The following is a 16,205-nucleotide window of genomic DNA, read 5'->3' as shown; positions in this document are numbered from 1 at the left end:
ACCATTTCCGAGAATCACCTTTTATCTTTCATTGAACATTGTGACCCTGTAATTTTCCTTGTTTCCGCCTTGAATACATCCCACTGCTCTGACATGGATTAACTTAAACGTTTCTGCTCTCGGTCTAATCACACCCGATCTTATTCCCACAGTTTAGAACTTTCATTTCCCCCTCATCCTTGTCTTTATCCATGTTAATCTTGAGTTATGATTACTGCCTGCAAAATGCTTCCTCACTGAGAGGTCAGCCCAGCTTCATTGCCGAAAAATAAAACCAGGATCACTGTCAAAGTGGGGGAAGGTAAAGGAATAGTCTGGGATTAGCCAGGTGAAGCTATGAACTGTGTTGGAGGAAAGAGAGATTTAAAAACCCTCCAGTTTATCCAGCAGACAGCAACAGAAGGATAAGCGGTTCCAACAGCTGCCAATTGTTCCAGAATCAGAGGTAAAGCAGGAACACCCAGGATAAGAGACGGATTATACGGTGGGGGAGCTATACCATTCAGAATGGCGGAGAACTGGAATCTAATAAATAATATCCAACCTGAACATTCGGGGGGAAGCCATGGGAAATCGTCAAGGGTCGTTTGACAGAAAATGATTTGCTCTCTCAGTGAGAATTGGTCATGCCCACTGTGGGTTTAAGGAATGCTCGGGTTTATTGGTTATTTTACAGTCGAGCGGATAGCCACGGTCAGAAAGGAAAGTCATCCTCAGTGTGTAGCTCTGTACTCATTCAGGAAAAAAAACTACTTGCAGGTGGGACAGGGGAAGCGGAATGAGAAATGTCATGAAGATTCCAATGTTTAACAAGTTCGAGGGAACTGGGTTTTTATTTTTAATTCTAAATAGATCCTATATTTTGGAATCCAAGAATGTACACCTGACCGTTGCACTTGTCTGTCCTCATAGGGACACCCTCCATCCACAAACAGCAGGCCCCACTGCAGACTACAGCTTTGAACCGAGACATGGATGGAACGAGCTGTGAGAGGCAGTGGTGATGGTGGGTAAAATTAAACATTTAAAAGGCATGGGTATATGAACAGGAGGGATTTTGAAGGATTGGGCGAAATGCTGGTAAGTGTGGCTAGGTTAATTTGCGATATCTGATCGGTATTGAGGAATTGACAATGGGGCCATTTCTGTGCTGCATGTTTCTATAAGAAGAAACTTTTTCCTCAAATCTTCATCACTCCCATAATTGGAAAGGTCAATCCGTGCACCTCAACAGCGACCCAAACCGACAGCGGATTCTGAGCATCCAACATTCAGAGCTAACAGAATCTGAAACCCACACAGTGTAAAGGAGATTAACCAGCTCAAAACCCTTTTACTGTAGTGCTCCCTAAAGAAGGAAGGAGGAAATGCGCTGCCATCAATACAACTGCACAAACACAGATACACGCAGGAATGTGGGAACACAGGGTTTATGAGATCCACTGCACTGACTGACCTAGATCCATTGCAGTTCTATACTTGCTGCCATTTCCAATAACTCCTTCCCTGAAGGTAGCCTCCTATCTAAGGTGCGACTCAGGAGTTCATTACATTTGACTAAGGGTGATCATGTAGTAAAGCAATGAAACAACAGATTTCTGTTAAATATCTAATTTAAGTGTATGATATTTCAACTCGGGAGTGTGTATAACATTGAATATTACATCAAAATGCAAATCTCTTAATTAACAAGAAAAGCCAGGCGAGATGTCATCCGCAAATTGTAAATAATTATAAACACTTACCAGGAACACCAATGAAGGCAAGAATCATGTAGAAAACTTTCTGGGCTAATTGAATTGGCCGATGCATTTTCAGTGGAGAGGGGCAATCCTTTATTTCTGCACATAAAAATGCAAGCATTAAACTCTGCGCTGTTACATTCTCTGCGCGTTTCCATTATATTCTGTGTGATCTCCACTGGGAGATTTGTGTTGCAGCTCTGATGATGACAACTTTATCATTCCCAGTTGGTAGAAGATGTTTATCACTGAAATTGGATTGTGACAGGTAAGGGATGACCTCATCAAGACAAGAATTATAATTGGAAACTGTGTTAATTGCTGTTGGATGCATTCCTCCAATTTGTCAACTCTCTGGAGACAGTTTTTAATCAATCTGCTCAGAGATGTAACACTGCACCTATGGAAAAGACAGAACTTGAAACCAGGGCCAGCAGCCCAGAGCTGGGGACATTGCAAAATCAGAATCATAGAATGCTACAGCTGTTATAGTACTGAACAAACTAATACTCCCATTGTATTTATGAGGGTTCTCTGCACTGACAACCTGGCTAATTTTACTACCTACCTTTCATTGAATTCGCTCTAATTCGCGGTAATTCCCCATTTTATTTCCCTGAGTTAACCAGACGATGCTAAAAAAGGAGAATGCAAATGTCAGTGTTGGACAGATTGTGGCACAAATCCTATTTCCTCGTGGACAATTGGTTCCTTTACCAGGCATCATCAGTCCGTCCTTACCTTTACCATGACCAATGTAACCTGTCAGTTTCCCTTGTTGAACACACTGTCAGATAGAGCCAGGAACTTGGAGACAGATGAGAGCACGGAAAGCAGCCACACGGCGTTTCGGGTTTGTCTCAGTGAAGCCCCATCAACGTTGTACTTGAAGGATGCTTGAACCAGCTTAGATTGGAGGGTCTAACGCTCTCTTCACTGAGTTTTTCCAGACACGCAAATGCAGCACGGTTCCTATCATCCATTTTATCCCCATCACAAACACTCTCTCCATCGATCAATCTTTTTTCCTTCAATGAAATTCACTCGAAGTGAGCAAGGTACAACCTTCACTGAGAAACCCATGCTGACTCTCCTGGATTAATCTCTCACTGTTGAAATAACCATTTAGAGAATCTCTCAGAGTTTTGTCAGCTCTGGAAGTGTGACAGCAGCTGGTATCACATCCTAAAACGTTTGGAAAACTTCTGACAGATGGATCTCATTGACTTCATCTCGGGGTTTTCCATTGAACATCACTTCAAAGGTGCCACCGTGCGATGGCTGAGATCTGAACCCATACCAACTGCTTGGAAGGCAGCCATGCTGCCCACTATACCCCCATCCCCCTGCCAGCCGGGTGCTCGCTATTCTCAAACACACTTAACAACACTGACATCATCACCAATTGAATTGGGGCTGAAATAACAACAGAAATAGCTAGCGAAGCTCAGCAAGTCTGGCAGCATCAGTATCAGAATCAGTATCAGAGCAGACCAGTAGTTATGAGCTATATGGACTTTAGTAAGGCATTCCACAAGGTTCCCCAATGGGAGACTGGTTAACAAGGTGAGGTCTCATGGAATATAGGAAGAACTGGTCATTTGGATACAGACCTGGCTCAAAGGTAGAAAACAGAGAATGGTGGTGGAGGGCTGTTATTTCAGTCTGGAGGCCTCTGACCAGCGGACTGTCACAAGATCGGTGCTGGGTCCACTACGTTTCGTCATTATATAAATGTTTTGGATGTGAGCATCAGAGGTAGAGTTAGTAAGTTTGCAGATGGCACCAAAATTGGAGGTACAGTCGACAGCAAAGCAGATTACCTCAGATTACAACATGAGCTTGATCAGATGTGCCAGTGAGGTGAGAAGTGGCAGATGGAGATTAAATTAGATACATGTGAGGTGCAGAATTTTGGGAAAGCAAATCTTAGCAGGACTTCTACATTTAATGGTAAGATGCTGGGGAGTGTTGCTGAACAAAGGGACCTTACATCGCTCGTTGAAGGTGGAGCAATAGGTAGATAGGATAGTGAAGAAGGCGCTTGGTATACTTTCCTTTATTGGTCAGAGTATTGAGTAGAGGAGTTAGGAGGTCATGTTGTTGCTGTACAGGACATTGGTTAGGCCAATGTTGGAATATTGTGTGCATTTCTAAATTTCCTTCCTATCGGAAAGATGTTGTGAATCTTGAAAGCGTTCAGAAAATGTTTACAAGGATGTTGTTAGGGTTGGAGGACGTGACCAAGAGGGAGAGAGGTTGAATAGGCTGGAACCGTTTTCCCTGCAGCGCCTGAGGCTGAGGGGTGACCTTATAGAGATTTATAAAAGCATGAGGTGCATGGATAGGATAAATAAACAAAGTCTCTTCCCTGGAGTGGGAATGTCCAGAATTAGAGGGCATAGTTTTAGGGTGAGATGGAATGAGCTGCCAGTGGAAGTGGTGGAGGCTGGTACAATTGTAACATTTAAAAGGCATCTGGATGGTATGTGAATAGGAAGGGTTTGGAGGGATATGGACCTGGTGATGGCAGGTGGGACTAGATGGGGTTGTGATATCTGATCGGCATGGACGATTGGAACTGAAGAGTCTGCTTTTGTGCTGTACATCTCTATGACTCTATGACCAGGGCAGCAGCTACTTGGGAAAACCAGCAGCTGCAAGTTGCCCTCCAAGCCACTCACCACCCTCATTTGGAAATATACCGGTATTCCTTCACAGTTGTTGGGTCAAAATCCTGGAAATCCCTCCCTATCGACATTGTGGGTGAACCCACAGCAACTGGACTGCAGCGATTCCAGAAGGCAGCTCAGCACCACCTTCTCAAGGGCAAATATGGAAGGGCTATCAATGCTGGCCCAGCCAGAGACGGCCAGGTCCCACAAATGAATAAAAGAACCCCAGAGAATCTGACATGTTCGTGTGGGACCAATGTTCAATGTTTTCAAACTGTAATGATATTGTCAGTCTCTCTTGCTTTTCCACATTTATAAAGTCAACGTCAGTGCTGTGCTAACGCAAACTGGCTGTCGGGAACACACCTAACATGTCTGACTAACTCATTTCGCTCTGGAATTCTGTCAGCAAGGGAGAGGGGAATGTGTCAAAAGCCGTTTCCATGTCTGAATCCTGTGTGGTTAGGCCCCACCCCTAAATCAAGTATTTATCAAATCCCACTCTGACCTGCTGGGAGCTCAAATTGTGTGTTGTCTCCAAATAAAAGACAATACTACATCTGCAAATAAACAAAGCTGTAGGATGTAACGTTGTGTGTTTGTTGGTGTCATTGTAGTTACACAGGATTGAAGATCAATAAGACAGTGTGAGATAGACAGCACTGTCACCAGCATGGTAGTGTCATTGTAAAAGGAGTCGAGATTGTGGTGCTGGAAAAACACAGCAGCTCAGGCAGTATCCGAGGAGCAGGAAAATCGACGTTTCGGGCAAAAGCCCTTCATCAGGAATCCCTCGACTTCAACCTCCAGCATCTGCAGTTCTCACTTCCGCCCCATTATAAAAGGGCATTAATATCTTCAGTGAATGGGGAAAACAGAGGGGAACGGTGTTCAAAGTAGGCAAGTGGGGAGTCACCTAAAGTTGGTAAGTTTATGACTTCAAGACATAATGGTCGGCATGGACGGGTTGGACCAAAGGGTCTGTTTCCATGCTGTACATCTCTATGACTCTATGACTATAAAAGGAAACTGATCACAGATCAATTAAAATGTCTCAGTGCAGACTAACAATAACCTGATACTTTTTCCTCATTGTCCCACTCTAATTCCTGGTAAAATAGGGAACACATCATTTGTTGGTGGAACGAGCAGGTTAACTTCCTGTGATTTAACCTCTCTCCAATTCCCTTTCCAAGTTATCTCTGCCGAGTCAATGTTTAAATCTAACACTGTCCTGATCTGATGCCATTTGGAAATTCGAATCTCCTTCTGTCCCTTCCTGCCTGGTGCTCACTGTGTGAGGGCCTGCCTGTTTCTCTCCCATCTTTCAGAACACATGGAAACCTCCACATACAGCAGTTGAATGCTGTGTGACTCAGCTCATTGTTGAGTTGGTCCATAGTGGGTACTTTCTCCCTTGATTTCTCCCTCTCATATCCAATTGTTCTGTACATAAATAACCCACTCCCCTCAATTCTATTCCAGTCTATAACACACTCTCGCGTTTCTAGTATTCTGTGTATAAACCAGCCCGACCACTTTGACTAAATCCAGTCTGTAACTCACTCTAGGGTCTCTGTTATTTATGCACAAATCACCACAAAACCCTCAGTTAGATTCCAAACTGTAACACAATCATGGGTTTCTGTTGTTCTATATACAAACCACCCTGAATTCCTCAATAGGATTCCAATATTTAACTCACTCCCATGTATCTGTGGCTATTTACGTAGACCATCTCAAACCCCTTGAATAGATTCCAGCCTGTAAGTAACTCCCGGGTATCAGTTGTTCTACATATAACCCTCGTCAAAGCCCACAAGTAGATTCCAGTTTGTAACTCACAGTTGGGTGTCTGTTCTTCTTATAAATAAACCCCTGATCCATCAATTCGATTCCAATCTGTAACTCACACTTGTTTATCTGTTATTCTAAATATAAACCATCCCAAAACCTTCGATTACATTCCAGCCTATAACACACTCCTGAGGATCTGTTATTCTACTTATAAACACCCCGCACCCCTTGATAAAATTCCGAACTGATTTCCCTTTATCTACGACTCTCTACATAAACCACCTCAAACCCTCAGTCAGATTGTGATTTGCAATTCATGGCTTGGTATGTTTAATTCTGTAGAAAAACTACCATGACCCAAATCGATTAGATCCAATGTGTAACTCACTTCCATAAGTCTGTGCTTCCTTTTCTGAAACACCCCAAATGGTGCAAAAGGGGTAAGCCGAGTGCAGGAAAACGGGTCAGCATGGAGCAGTTGGATAGAAGGACCTGTTTCCGTGCTGTATGACTCTATAATTTCTATCATCTCGATAACTCACGTGTAAAAACGTGTGTGTACGAGAACGTGTGAGTGTATGAGCATGTATGTGTGATTGTTTATCCGTTACTGTTTGTTAACGTATGTGTTAGTGCGTGTGTCGGTGTCAGCTCACGTGTGAGATTGTGTCTATATGTGAGACAGAGTTAGGAATTCGATCATAAAATCATTGACACTCAATCCTTTCATTCAGATGGACACACACACACAAAGCACATTTGATGGAAATACAGAAATAGAAGATGGACATAGAGAGTTATATCTGGGAGTCACACGAGCAGCAAGAATATTCTGAGACAGAGCCTCAGCTAATAAACCCACCATCTGCCCAGTCCTTGGTGTCGGGGTGGGGGGTGTGGGTCAGAGAATCTTGAATGTTAGTGTGGGACCAATGTTCAATATTTTCAAACTGTACTGATGTTGCTCGTCTCTCTTGCTTTTCCCTCTTTGTAAAGTCCATGCTAGTGCTATGCTTACATGAATTGGCTGCTGGGAACATACTGGTGTAGATTGTGTATGGGAGAGAGTGATAGTGAGATTGAGTATGGGAGAGAGTGAGAATGTCTTTGAGAGAGTTGGCAAGATCGAGTATGAGGAAGAGTGATATTGTGTTTGACAGAGAGAGTCAGTGAGACTGTGCATGTGGGAGAGAAATAGTTTGTATATGAGAGGGAAACATGGTGAGACTGTGTATGAGAGAGGGTAAGAAACTGGGATTATGTATTAGACAGATGATGAGATACTACATGAGAAAGTAAAATATTGAGATTGTGCATGAGAGAGAGTATTGGGTTCTCAGTTATTCCACATGTAAAGCACCCCAACCCCTTGATTACATTCCAGTCTGTACGCCATTCATGAGTATCTGGTATTAAATAAATGAACACCCCAAACCCCATGATAAAATTCCAATGAGTAACTAACTTTCAATCATCTGTTGTTCTAAATATGAATCACCCCGATCATCTCTGTAAGATTCCAGTCAGCAACTCACTCCTGGGTATTTGTTATTCTATGTATAAACCTCCTCGAATCCTTCCACACATTCCAGCCTGTGTCTCACTTTCAAGTATCTGTGATTCGATATATAAAAAGCCCAAACTCCTCAATTAGATTCGCTCCCCAGTTTTGGTTAGTCAATATGTGACCCACACTGTACCATACGACTATACCCCGATCTGTAACTCACTCACTGGTACCTGTTACTCTGTATAGAAAGTAGCCCAAATTCCTCAGTTAGATTTCAGACTGAAACTCACTCCCTGTTATGTTCTGAAATACATAAACTCGCCGAGACCATCGATGAAATTCCAGTCTCTAACTCAGTATAAACTAAACGGTTGAATATTAAATTGGGAGCAGGAACAGAGAAAGCTGGAGTTTAATTTCCGCTACATTCTGTTTCTCCAGAAACATTAATTTGATGGAGTGCAACGGTTCAATAAGGCAGCTCCTTCCCACCTTCTCAACGGCTGGTGGGAATGAGGGATAAATGCTGGGCCCAGCCAGTGATGCTCACACCCCACGAACGAATGAAAACAACAATCCCTTTGCCTTCCTGATCACTCACTGCCCCTGCAGACTAATTCTGCAGAAACAGCAAGGCTTCCTCACTTCCCTAGTCCCATGTCCTGGTAATAATTGGCAAACCATCCTAATATTTGATGACACCATCACGTTAACTGTCTGTGATTTCTGTACACGGATCCAGAAAATAATGTGTAATACTGGAGTCCAAGAGGACCTGACCCACGAATGCAGGACCCCGGTCACTCCCTCTCCCTCTCTCTCCCCCTCTCTCTCTCTCCCACACACAAACACATGCACACACATACAGAGTTACTGAGGGGCAAGGAATGACAGAATAAAATGAGCATTTTCAAATATTAAAGCTCCGGAAAACAATTCCGGGAGTGGTGTGGAGAGAGAGCGAGAGCTTGTCTTTGTATCTAACACTGTGCTGGCCCTTTCCTTGGAGGGGTTGGTGGGGATACAGTAAAGGCAGCTTCATTGTGTATCTAACCCCTTCCTGTCCCTTCTGTGAGAGTGTTTGATGGGGACAGTTTGTAACATAGGAACAGGAGGAGGCCATTCAGCCCCTCGACCCTGTTCCATCAGTCAATGGCACCATGGCTGATATGTGGCCTAACTCCACATTCCTTCCTTTGGCCCATATCCCTCAATGTCTTCACTGAACAAAAATGTATCTCTCACTGATTTAACCTGAACAACTGATGCAGCTTTGCCCATTTACCCAGTCTATCAATATCCCTTTGTAATGTTAAGGTACCATCCGCACTGTCTATAATGCTGCCTAACTTTGTAACTCTCCCCGTGCTGTCCCTATCCTGTGCCTGTTTGGGATGTACAGTGCGGATGGATCTTTACTCTGTATCTAACCCCATGTTGTCCCTGTCCTGGGAGTGTCAGATATGGACAATATGGGCACTGTATCTTGACTCTGTAGCGAACCCCATTCTCCCCAGACTCTGGGAGATTCAGATGGAGAAATTGCCGCTGGACGCATACTCTGTATCAAACCCAGTGATGGAACTGCCCTGAGTGTGTTTGATGTGAACAGGATGGGGGAGGTGGGAGATTTGATCAGTACCTAAAGCCACACTGAACATGGCCTGGGAATGTGAAAAGCTGCAGTGTACAGGAAGGTTTACTCTGCATCTAACTGTATTCCCTACCCGCCCTGGAGATTTAAATAGGGACAGTTTAATGGGAGCTTTATTTTGTATGGAACCCTGTGCTCCCTCTGCCCTGGGAAAGTTTGCTGGGAACACTGTTTAACCTCTGTGATATGGATCCTATGAAGATTGATGGGAAACAGTATAAATTGAATTGTCAGGATCCAATTCCTTCACATGGATGAGAGAAGGTCTCCAATTGGAATTGTGAGAAAAAATGATACCGGTGGGACTGAAGGGTCAGTAACAGAATGAAGACACCATTGGCTCAGAGACAGGATAAAGAGTAATGAGGGTTTCAGACTGGAGGGAGCTACAGGCACATACAAGTTGGGGACTGTTTTCTGTGAAAGGCAATTGATCCCAGGTCACTGCAGAGTGTAATAATGCCTTTCCCTCACTATCCTCCTCCAATCCCTGGTAAGATCTGCTTCCACACCATGTTCCATCCTAACTGCTGACTGTGTCAGATACATTAATACATTGGCGATGGGTAACGGCACAGACACCACCAGCTGATTACACTCATTCCCTGCTGTCCACATTCATTCATTTTACACCAACAGGAAATACATAATTGTTCTCAGATATCTGTTGTGCAATTGCGTTATTTTTTGGTGCATTTGGAATTCTATTTTGAATTCGACAGGGTCATAATGTTTTGAGTGCCAGACTTTTTCAAATGGCAGAAATGGGAAATGAGGGATATGGACAGAGAGAGAGTCGCAGACAGTGAAAGAGGGTGAGGTGGATACACACAGAAAAGGAGAGAAAACTAGAGACACATATTGTGGTCGACACTGAAAGAACAAATTCTCCATTTGACATTCCTGCTGACTGACAGAAAGGAAAACATAAAGGTGACCATTTAAGCCCAGGTCAGGGCAATGGAAACAGCGTTACAGCTGATAAAGTCCTTTTCAATTTGTAATGTTGACGGTTGTAAGGCAATGAGAGATTTTGATAAATGTCACGATCCGACAGATAAACGTGATCATTCTCCCGGCATTATACTCAAAAAGCGTATAACTAATCTGGGTCTGCCGATCTTAAATATTAACTCTGTTTCTCTCCACAGATGTTGCCAGGCTTGCTGAGTTTCTCTATCCATTCTCAGTTATGGCTCAGATTTCCAGCAACTGCAGGTCTTTGTTTTATGTTAATCTTAATAACCTTTCGGACAAAACCAATGACCTGCCAACATCGGAAAATAAGTCCGAAGTGCTGGTACGCCGATATGTTTGCAGAACAAAGCAACTATTCCATGAGTGGGAATAGAATCCGGGCCGCGGTGGTGAGAGTGCTGAATCCCAACAAGTCAATTGCAAGAGAATGCAGTAGACACTGTCGGATCTGGTCTCAATGAAACATCTTTTGCGTTTTAGTTTGTGGCTTGCAGATTATTTTGTGCATGTCTTCGAATGAGAAAAGGCCATTCCGCCCATTGTGCATTGCAGCTTGTCAGAGAGCCATCTATTCTAGTCCCAGTTTCCAGCTTTGGCACAAAGTCTTCTGTGTTCGGATGATTCCGGGACAAATGTCAATGAGGTTGTCCTGTGATCGTAAATGACCCAACAATCGGACAGAAGTTTAACATTGTCACAACGTACTGTAAGCCCCTTGAGGAACACACCCTCATTTTCACCCACAGAGGGAGACACCCAGGCAGATCCCCCGAGAGTGATAGAGGGCTCGGGACTTTACCTTCTCCATGTGCTCCACTAACACTCTCCGCCTCCACCCATGACAAGAGGCAGCTTTTGGTGAAAAACCTGCCAATTCTACAGACAATGAGAGCCGTTGTGGTGAGCTGGAATTGGAAATGGACAATAAAACAAATGCAGCTTTCAAATTCAAAACGACAAGGAAGTCATCCCTACAGCACCTCACAGGGGAGTATCAACATGGACCACGGGGAAAGATGGGGCACCTTGATAATGCCAGGTAGGACTCGAACCTATCAATATGTGATGTAATGGACTTTCACAGAAACAGAGTTAACAAGGTGAACAAACAGCCAAGATAATCATCGTCACTGCTTCACTTCGAAGGTCCAACTTGGTAAAGCAGTGCCTTACACTGGCAAAGGAGGTACATTTGTCCTCATGTGTCTGCTTCAGGTTCGCCTCCTTCTCTGCTGTGTGTTTTAATCGTTTTATACACAGTCACGGCGCGATTCCATGATTCACTCTGGTGAAAAGTGTCATGGTCTCTTCCAGTCAAGACCCTGGACAAACTCAGCGAGAGATCTCTGGTCATTTCTAGCCCGGGGTGTAGAATCAGACGAGATGAGGGACACCTTTTATTAGCGCCTGCCCTTCACTGCAAACAAGCGCCTCAAAACGAGCCTTTGTTAACAGCAGCCTGTTTGGTACCTTCCTGCAGTGCATTTGCTGAACAGCATCAGATTATGACAGCTTGCTTTTTTCACTTTGAAACCCAAGGCGATATTATGAACAATTGGAAACTTGGAGGGAGAAATATTGCTGTCAAGGGTAGTGTTGATGTGAACAGAAACGAGAGTGTGAACAAGTCAGGCTGCAAGGTGTATTGTCAGCATCACTGGGAAGGAGTCCGAGTTTGTATCACCCAGAGCTGGATGCAATTCCCAGTCTCGAAAGGAAGGCATTTCATCTCATCCGAATGAAAACACGTTCCTCGTTAGACACAGATCACACACCTCGATCCTGCCAGAATCCAACCAGTGATTGTTGTATTTTATTTAGAAGGACAATGGCAGCACATACACGGGGAAACTACCACGGCAATTCCCTCTCCAATCAACCCACCTTTCTGAGTTGCAAATATCTCGGTGTTCCTTCAGTGTCGCTGGTTCTCAATCCAGGAACTCCATCTCGAGCGGTTTCATGTCTGTTCCTCCATGCGAAGGAGCTGAAGAGGGAATAAAAGTAACTCAAACCCCTCCATCTCTGGGGTAATTAGGGATGGGCAGAGAATCTTATCACACTGAAAGGCAACTCTGTCCTAGTTTCTAATAATTGCATGTTCTAATTCGATACCTGCAAGCGGTCGGGAATAAGTTGAGAAGTGGCGCAGGCTATCGAAATAAAAGTCAAAGGCACAGATGACCAGGAGACATGAGGCAGGATGTGAGTGTGGAGCTGAAGGTACAAGGCTCAGTTTCGGTCCTATTCGGTCAGCCTTTACTGCCCACTGTTTGCAATGACCAGTGGGGTACTGCAGGGATCAGTGCTGGGACCGCAGCTTTTCACAATATATATTAATGATATAGAAGATGGTATCAGCAATAACATTAGCAAATTTGCTGATGATACAAAGCTGGGTGGCAGGGTGAAATGTGAGGAGGATGTTAGGAGATTACAGGGTGACCTGGACAGGTTAGGTGAATGGTCGAACGCATGGCAGATGCAATTTAATGTGGATAAATGGATGGTTATCCACTTTGGTGGCAAGAACAGGAAGGCAGATTACTACCTCAATGGAATCCATTTAGGTAAAGGGAAGTACAGAGAGATCTGGGTGTTCTTGTACACCAGTCAATGAAGGTAAGCAGGTACACCAGGTAGTGAAGAAGGCTAACAGCATGCTGGCCTTCATAACAAGAGGGATTGAGTACAGAAGCAAAGAGGTTCTTCTGCAGCTGTACAGGGCCCTGGTGAGACCGCACCTGGAATATTGAGTGCAGTTCAGGTCTCCAAATTTGAGGAAAGACATTCTGGCTATTGAGGGAGTGCAGCGTAGATTCACAAGATCAATTCCTGGAATGGCGGGACTATTTTATGTTGAAAGATTGGAATGACTGGGCTTGTATACCCTTGGGTTTTCAAGACTGAGAGGGTATCTGATTGAGACATATAAGATTATCAAAGGATTGGACACTCTGGCGGCAGGAGACTTGTTTCTGCTGATGGGTGATTCCCGAACCAGATGACACAGCTTAAAAATAAGGGGTAGGCCATTTAGGACAGAGATGAGGAGAAACGTCTTCACCCAGAGATTGGTGGCTGTGTGGAATGCTTTGGCCCAGAGGGCAGTGGATCCCAGTCTCTGGATTCATTGAAGAAAGAGTTGGATAGAGCTCTCAAGGATAGTGCAATCAAGGGTTATGGAGATACTGCAGGAACAGGATACTGATTGAGGATGATCAGCCATGATCATAACGAATGGTGGTGCAGGCTCGAAGGGCAGAATGGCCTACTCCTGCACCTATTGTCTATTGTCTATTGTCTATTGACTCTCACACCACTGCTGGTCAATTCGCCAGAATGAGCCTGTTCCTCTTGGTTTGAGGATCCCTCTGTGTGTATTCACGCGGTAAATGGGCCCCGAGAGGGTGAATACATCCTCTTTACTCTGTCAGTTTAAACAGCTGAACAAATCAGTTGGAAGCCAGTGCAAGAGGATATTGTGTTTTTCTGTGTCTTTTCAGTGGATAATGCTCAGCCGTGAAATGTTTGATTTTGTAAAAGCGGAGTTTGATTACAATTTATACTCAGCAACGTGATACAGAAAACACATTTTCGATTTTCTGTGATCAAGTGGAGAAGGATTTGTACATATGGACGAGAAACTCGCTTTTAGCGTGGCGCCGTGGATTATGTGGTTAAAACACCTCCCATCACAGTGGTGTCTGCTCATTGTATTGAAAGCTCGTTATTTCTCACAAGTGTAGTGTTGTTGATCGAGCAACTCAGCGTTCCGCTTGAGTTCCTGTCTGTTCTGATTTGGCGTTCCCGCTTCTTTGTCCGGTTTAGTTCCAGTCGTGTATGCTGTACATTGTACCTACTATTTTAAACTGGAGATTCTTCCCGCTGTTCCACTGGCACTTCTGCTTCTCCTCCTCTTATTCCCAGTTTGGTGGAAGGAAAGAGGTGAGGTAGGAGACACTGCAGGATTACTGGGAAATATTGTGTTCATGGCACATACACCACGAGCTGATCACCCTCATTCTCTGCTGTCACCATTCATTCCTTGTATGCCAACAGGAAATACATCCTTGTTATCCTGTAGCTGTCATGTAATTAATTTAACATCGAAAGGGTCATAATATTTAAAGGGAGAAATGTCTCCTTGCCTCAGGCTGAAGTGACAGATGGATTATCCACAGAATGTGAGCCTTCTAGGACCGACTCCAGCCAGGGGCCAGAAAGCCTCTCAGCAGCTCCACTCTGAAACAGTCTCTGAATGTCAGGCTTTTCAAAGAGCAGAAATGGGAAATGAGGGATATGGAGTGACATGACACCGACAGAGAGTCGGAGAATGTAAAAGAGGCTCAGGAGGATACACAGAGACAAAAAGACTAAAACAGAGACACATATTGAGGTGGACACTGAAAGAAACAATTCTCCATTCGACACGACTGCGAACTGACAGAAAGGAAAATAAAAAGGTAACCATTTAAACACAGCCTTCCACCAGCTCAGGGAAATGGAAGTAGCAGTACAACTGATTCAGTCCTTTTAAATTTGTAACTTCGACGGTTGTTTCTCGAGAGAGATTTTGATAAATGCCCTGAATCGACAGGTAAAACTTAGTTTTCCCAACATTATAATCAAAAAATGTGTAATTAACTTGAGTCGCACAATCTAAAAAAATTCTGTTTCTCCCCACAGATGTTGCCAGGCGTACTGAGTTTCTCTAGCAATTCTCATTTTTAGTTCAGATTTCCAAAACCTGCACGTTTTTTATTTCCGTTAACCTGAAAAACATTTGGCACAAAACCAACCACCTGCGAGCATCGGAAAAGCGGTCAGAAATACTGGTACCACTGTTTTGCATAACAAAACATTCATTCCCTGACCAGGAATAGAAAAAATGCTGCGGTGGTTAGAGCTCCAAGTCCGAACTATTAGATTACACGGGGCGAAGACAGTCGCTCTTGTAATGATGCTCAATGAAATGGCTTTTGCCTTCACATTTCTGATCAGTTTCACTGCAGCTTGGTTTTGACTGGTCTTCGAAGACATTCATCTATTCTATTCCCAATTTCCAGTTTTGGACCATACCCTTATGTGTTCTGATGGTCCCAGTGCAAATGGCAATGAGATTCTCGCTTTGATCTTAAATGATACAAAAATGGGCCTGAAGTTTGACATTGTCTCAGTGTGTTATAACCCCCATGAGGAACCAACTCGTTTACTCCCACAGAGGGACAGACACAGACACATACCCCGAGAGTGGCAGAGGTCTCAGGATTAGACCTGCCCCTTGTGCTTCACTTCCTCTCTCCGCTCCCACACACAAGTTGATGCAGCTTTTGGTGCATCTCAAGCCAGTCCTACAGACAATGAGCGACGTTGCTGTGAGCTGGAGTTTAAAGTGGATGAAAGACTGAAATGGAAATCCGAAAACCCAACCCCTTCTGTTCCTGACAGATAACAGGTAACGGGAATGAACCAGCGCGCTGCATTCTCCTGATGTTAAATTCGAACCTCCAATCCCCTCACCCGAGGTCAGACACGTTACCCATTCCGTCACTAGCCCAAAGACCAGGAATGGCTGCGACAGTTTGTCTCTATGTAATGTAAACATTCACATCGAGGAAACAGCATTCACAAGGTGAAACATCAGCAAATATAATCACCGTCACTGCTTCACTTGGAATGCCCCACTATGTGAAACATTACCTTTCACTGTACTTTCGGATTTGGAGTCTTTTACAGTCCAGACCCTGAACAAATTCAGCGAGAAACCTCTGGTCATTTCGAGCCCAGCACCTGGAAGGAGACGAGTTGAACGACGCTTTTGTTGCTGTCGACTTATCAGCGCAGCT

Source organism: Chiloscyllium plagiosum, unplaced genomic scaffold, assembly GCF_037043375.1.
Source record: "Chiloscyllium plagiosum isolate Xiang-an unplaced genomic scaffold, Cpla_swu_hap1 HiC_scaffold_38, whole genome shotgun sequence".
Taxonomy (NCBI): domain Eukaryota; kingdom Metazoa; phylum Chordata; class Chondrichthyes; order Orectolobiformes; family Hemiscylliidae; genus Chiloscyllium; species Chiloscyllium plagiosum.
The sequence above is the reverse complement of the archived record's forward strand: the minus strand, read 5'-3'. Positions refer to the sequence as shown.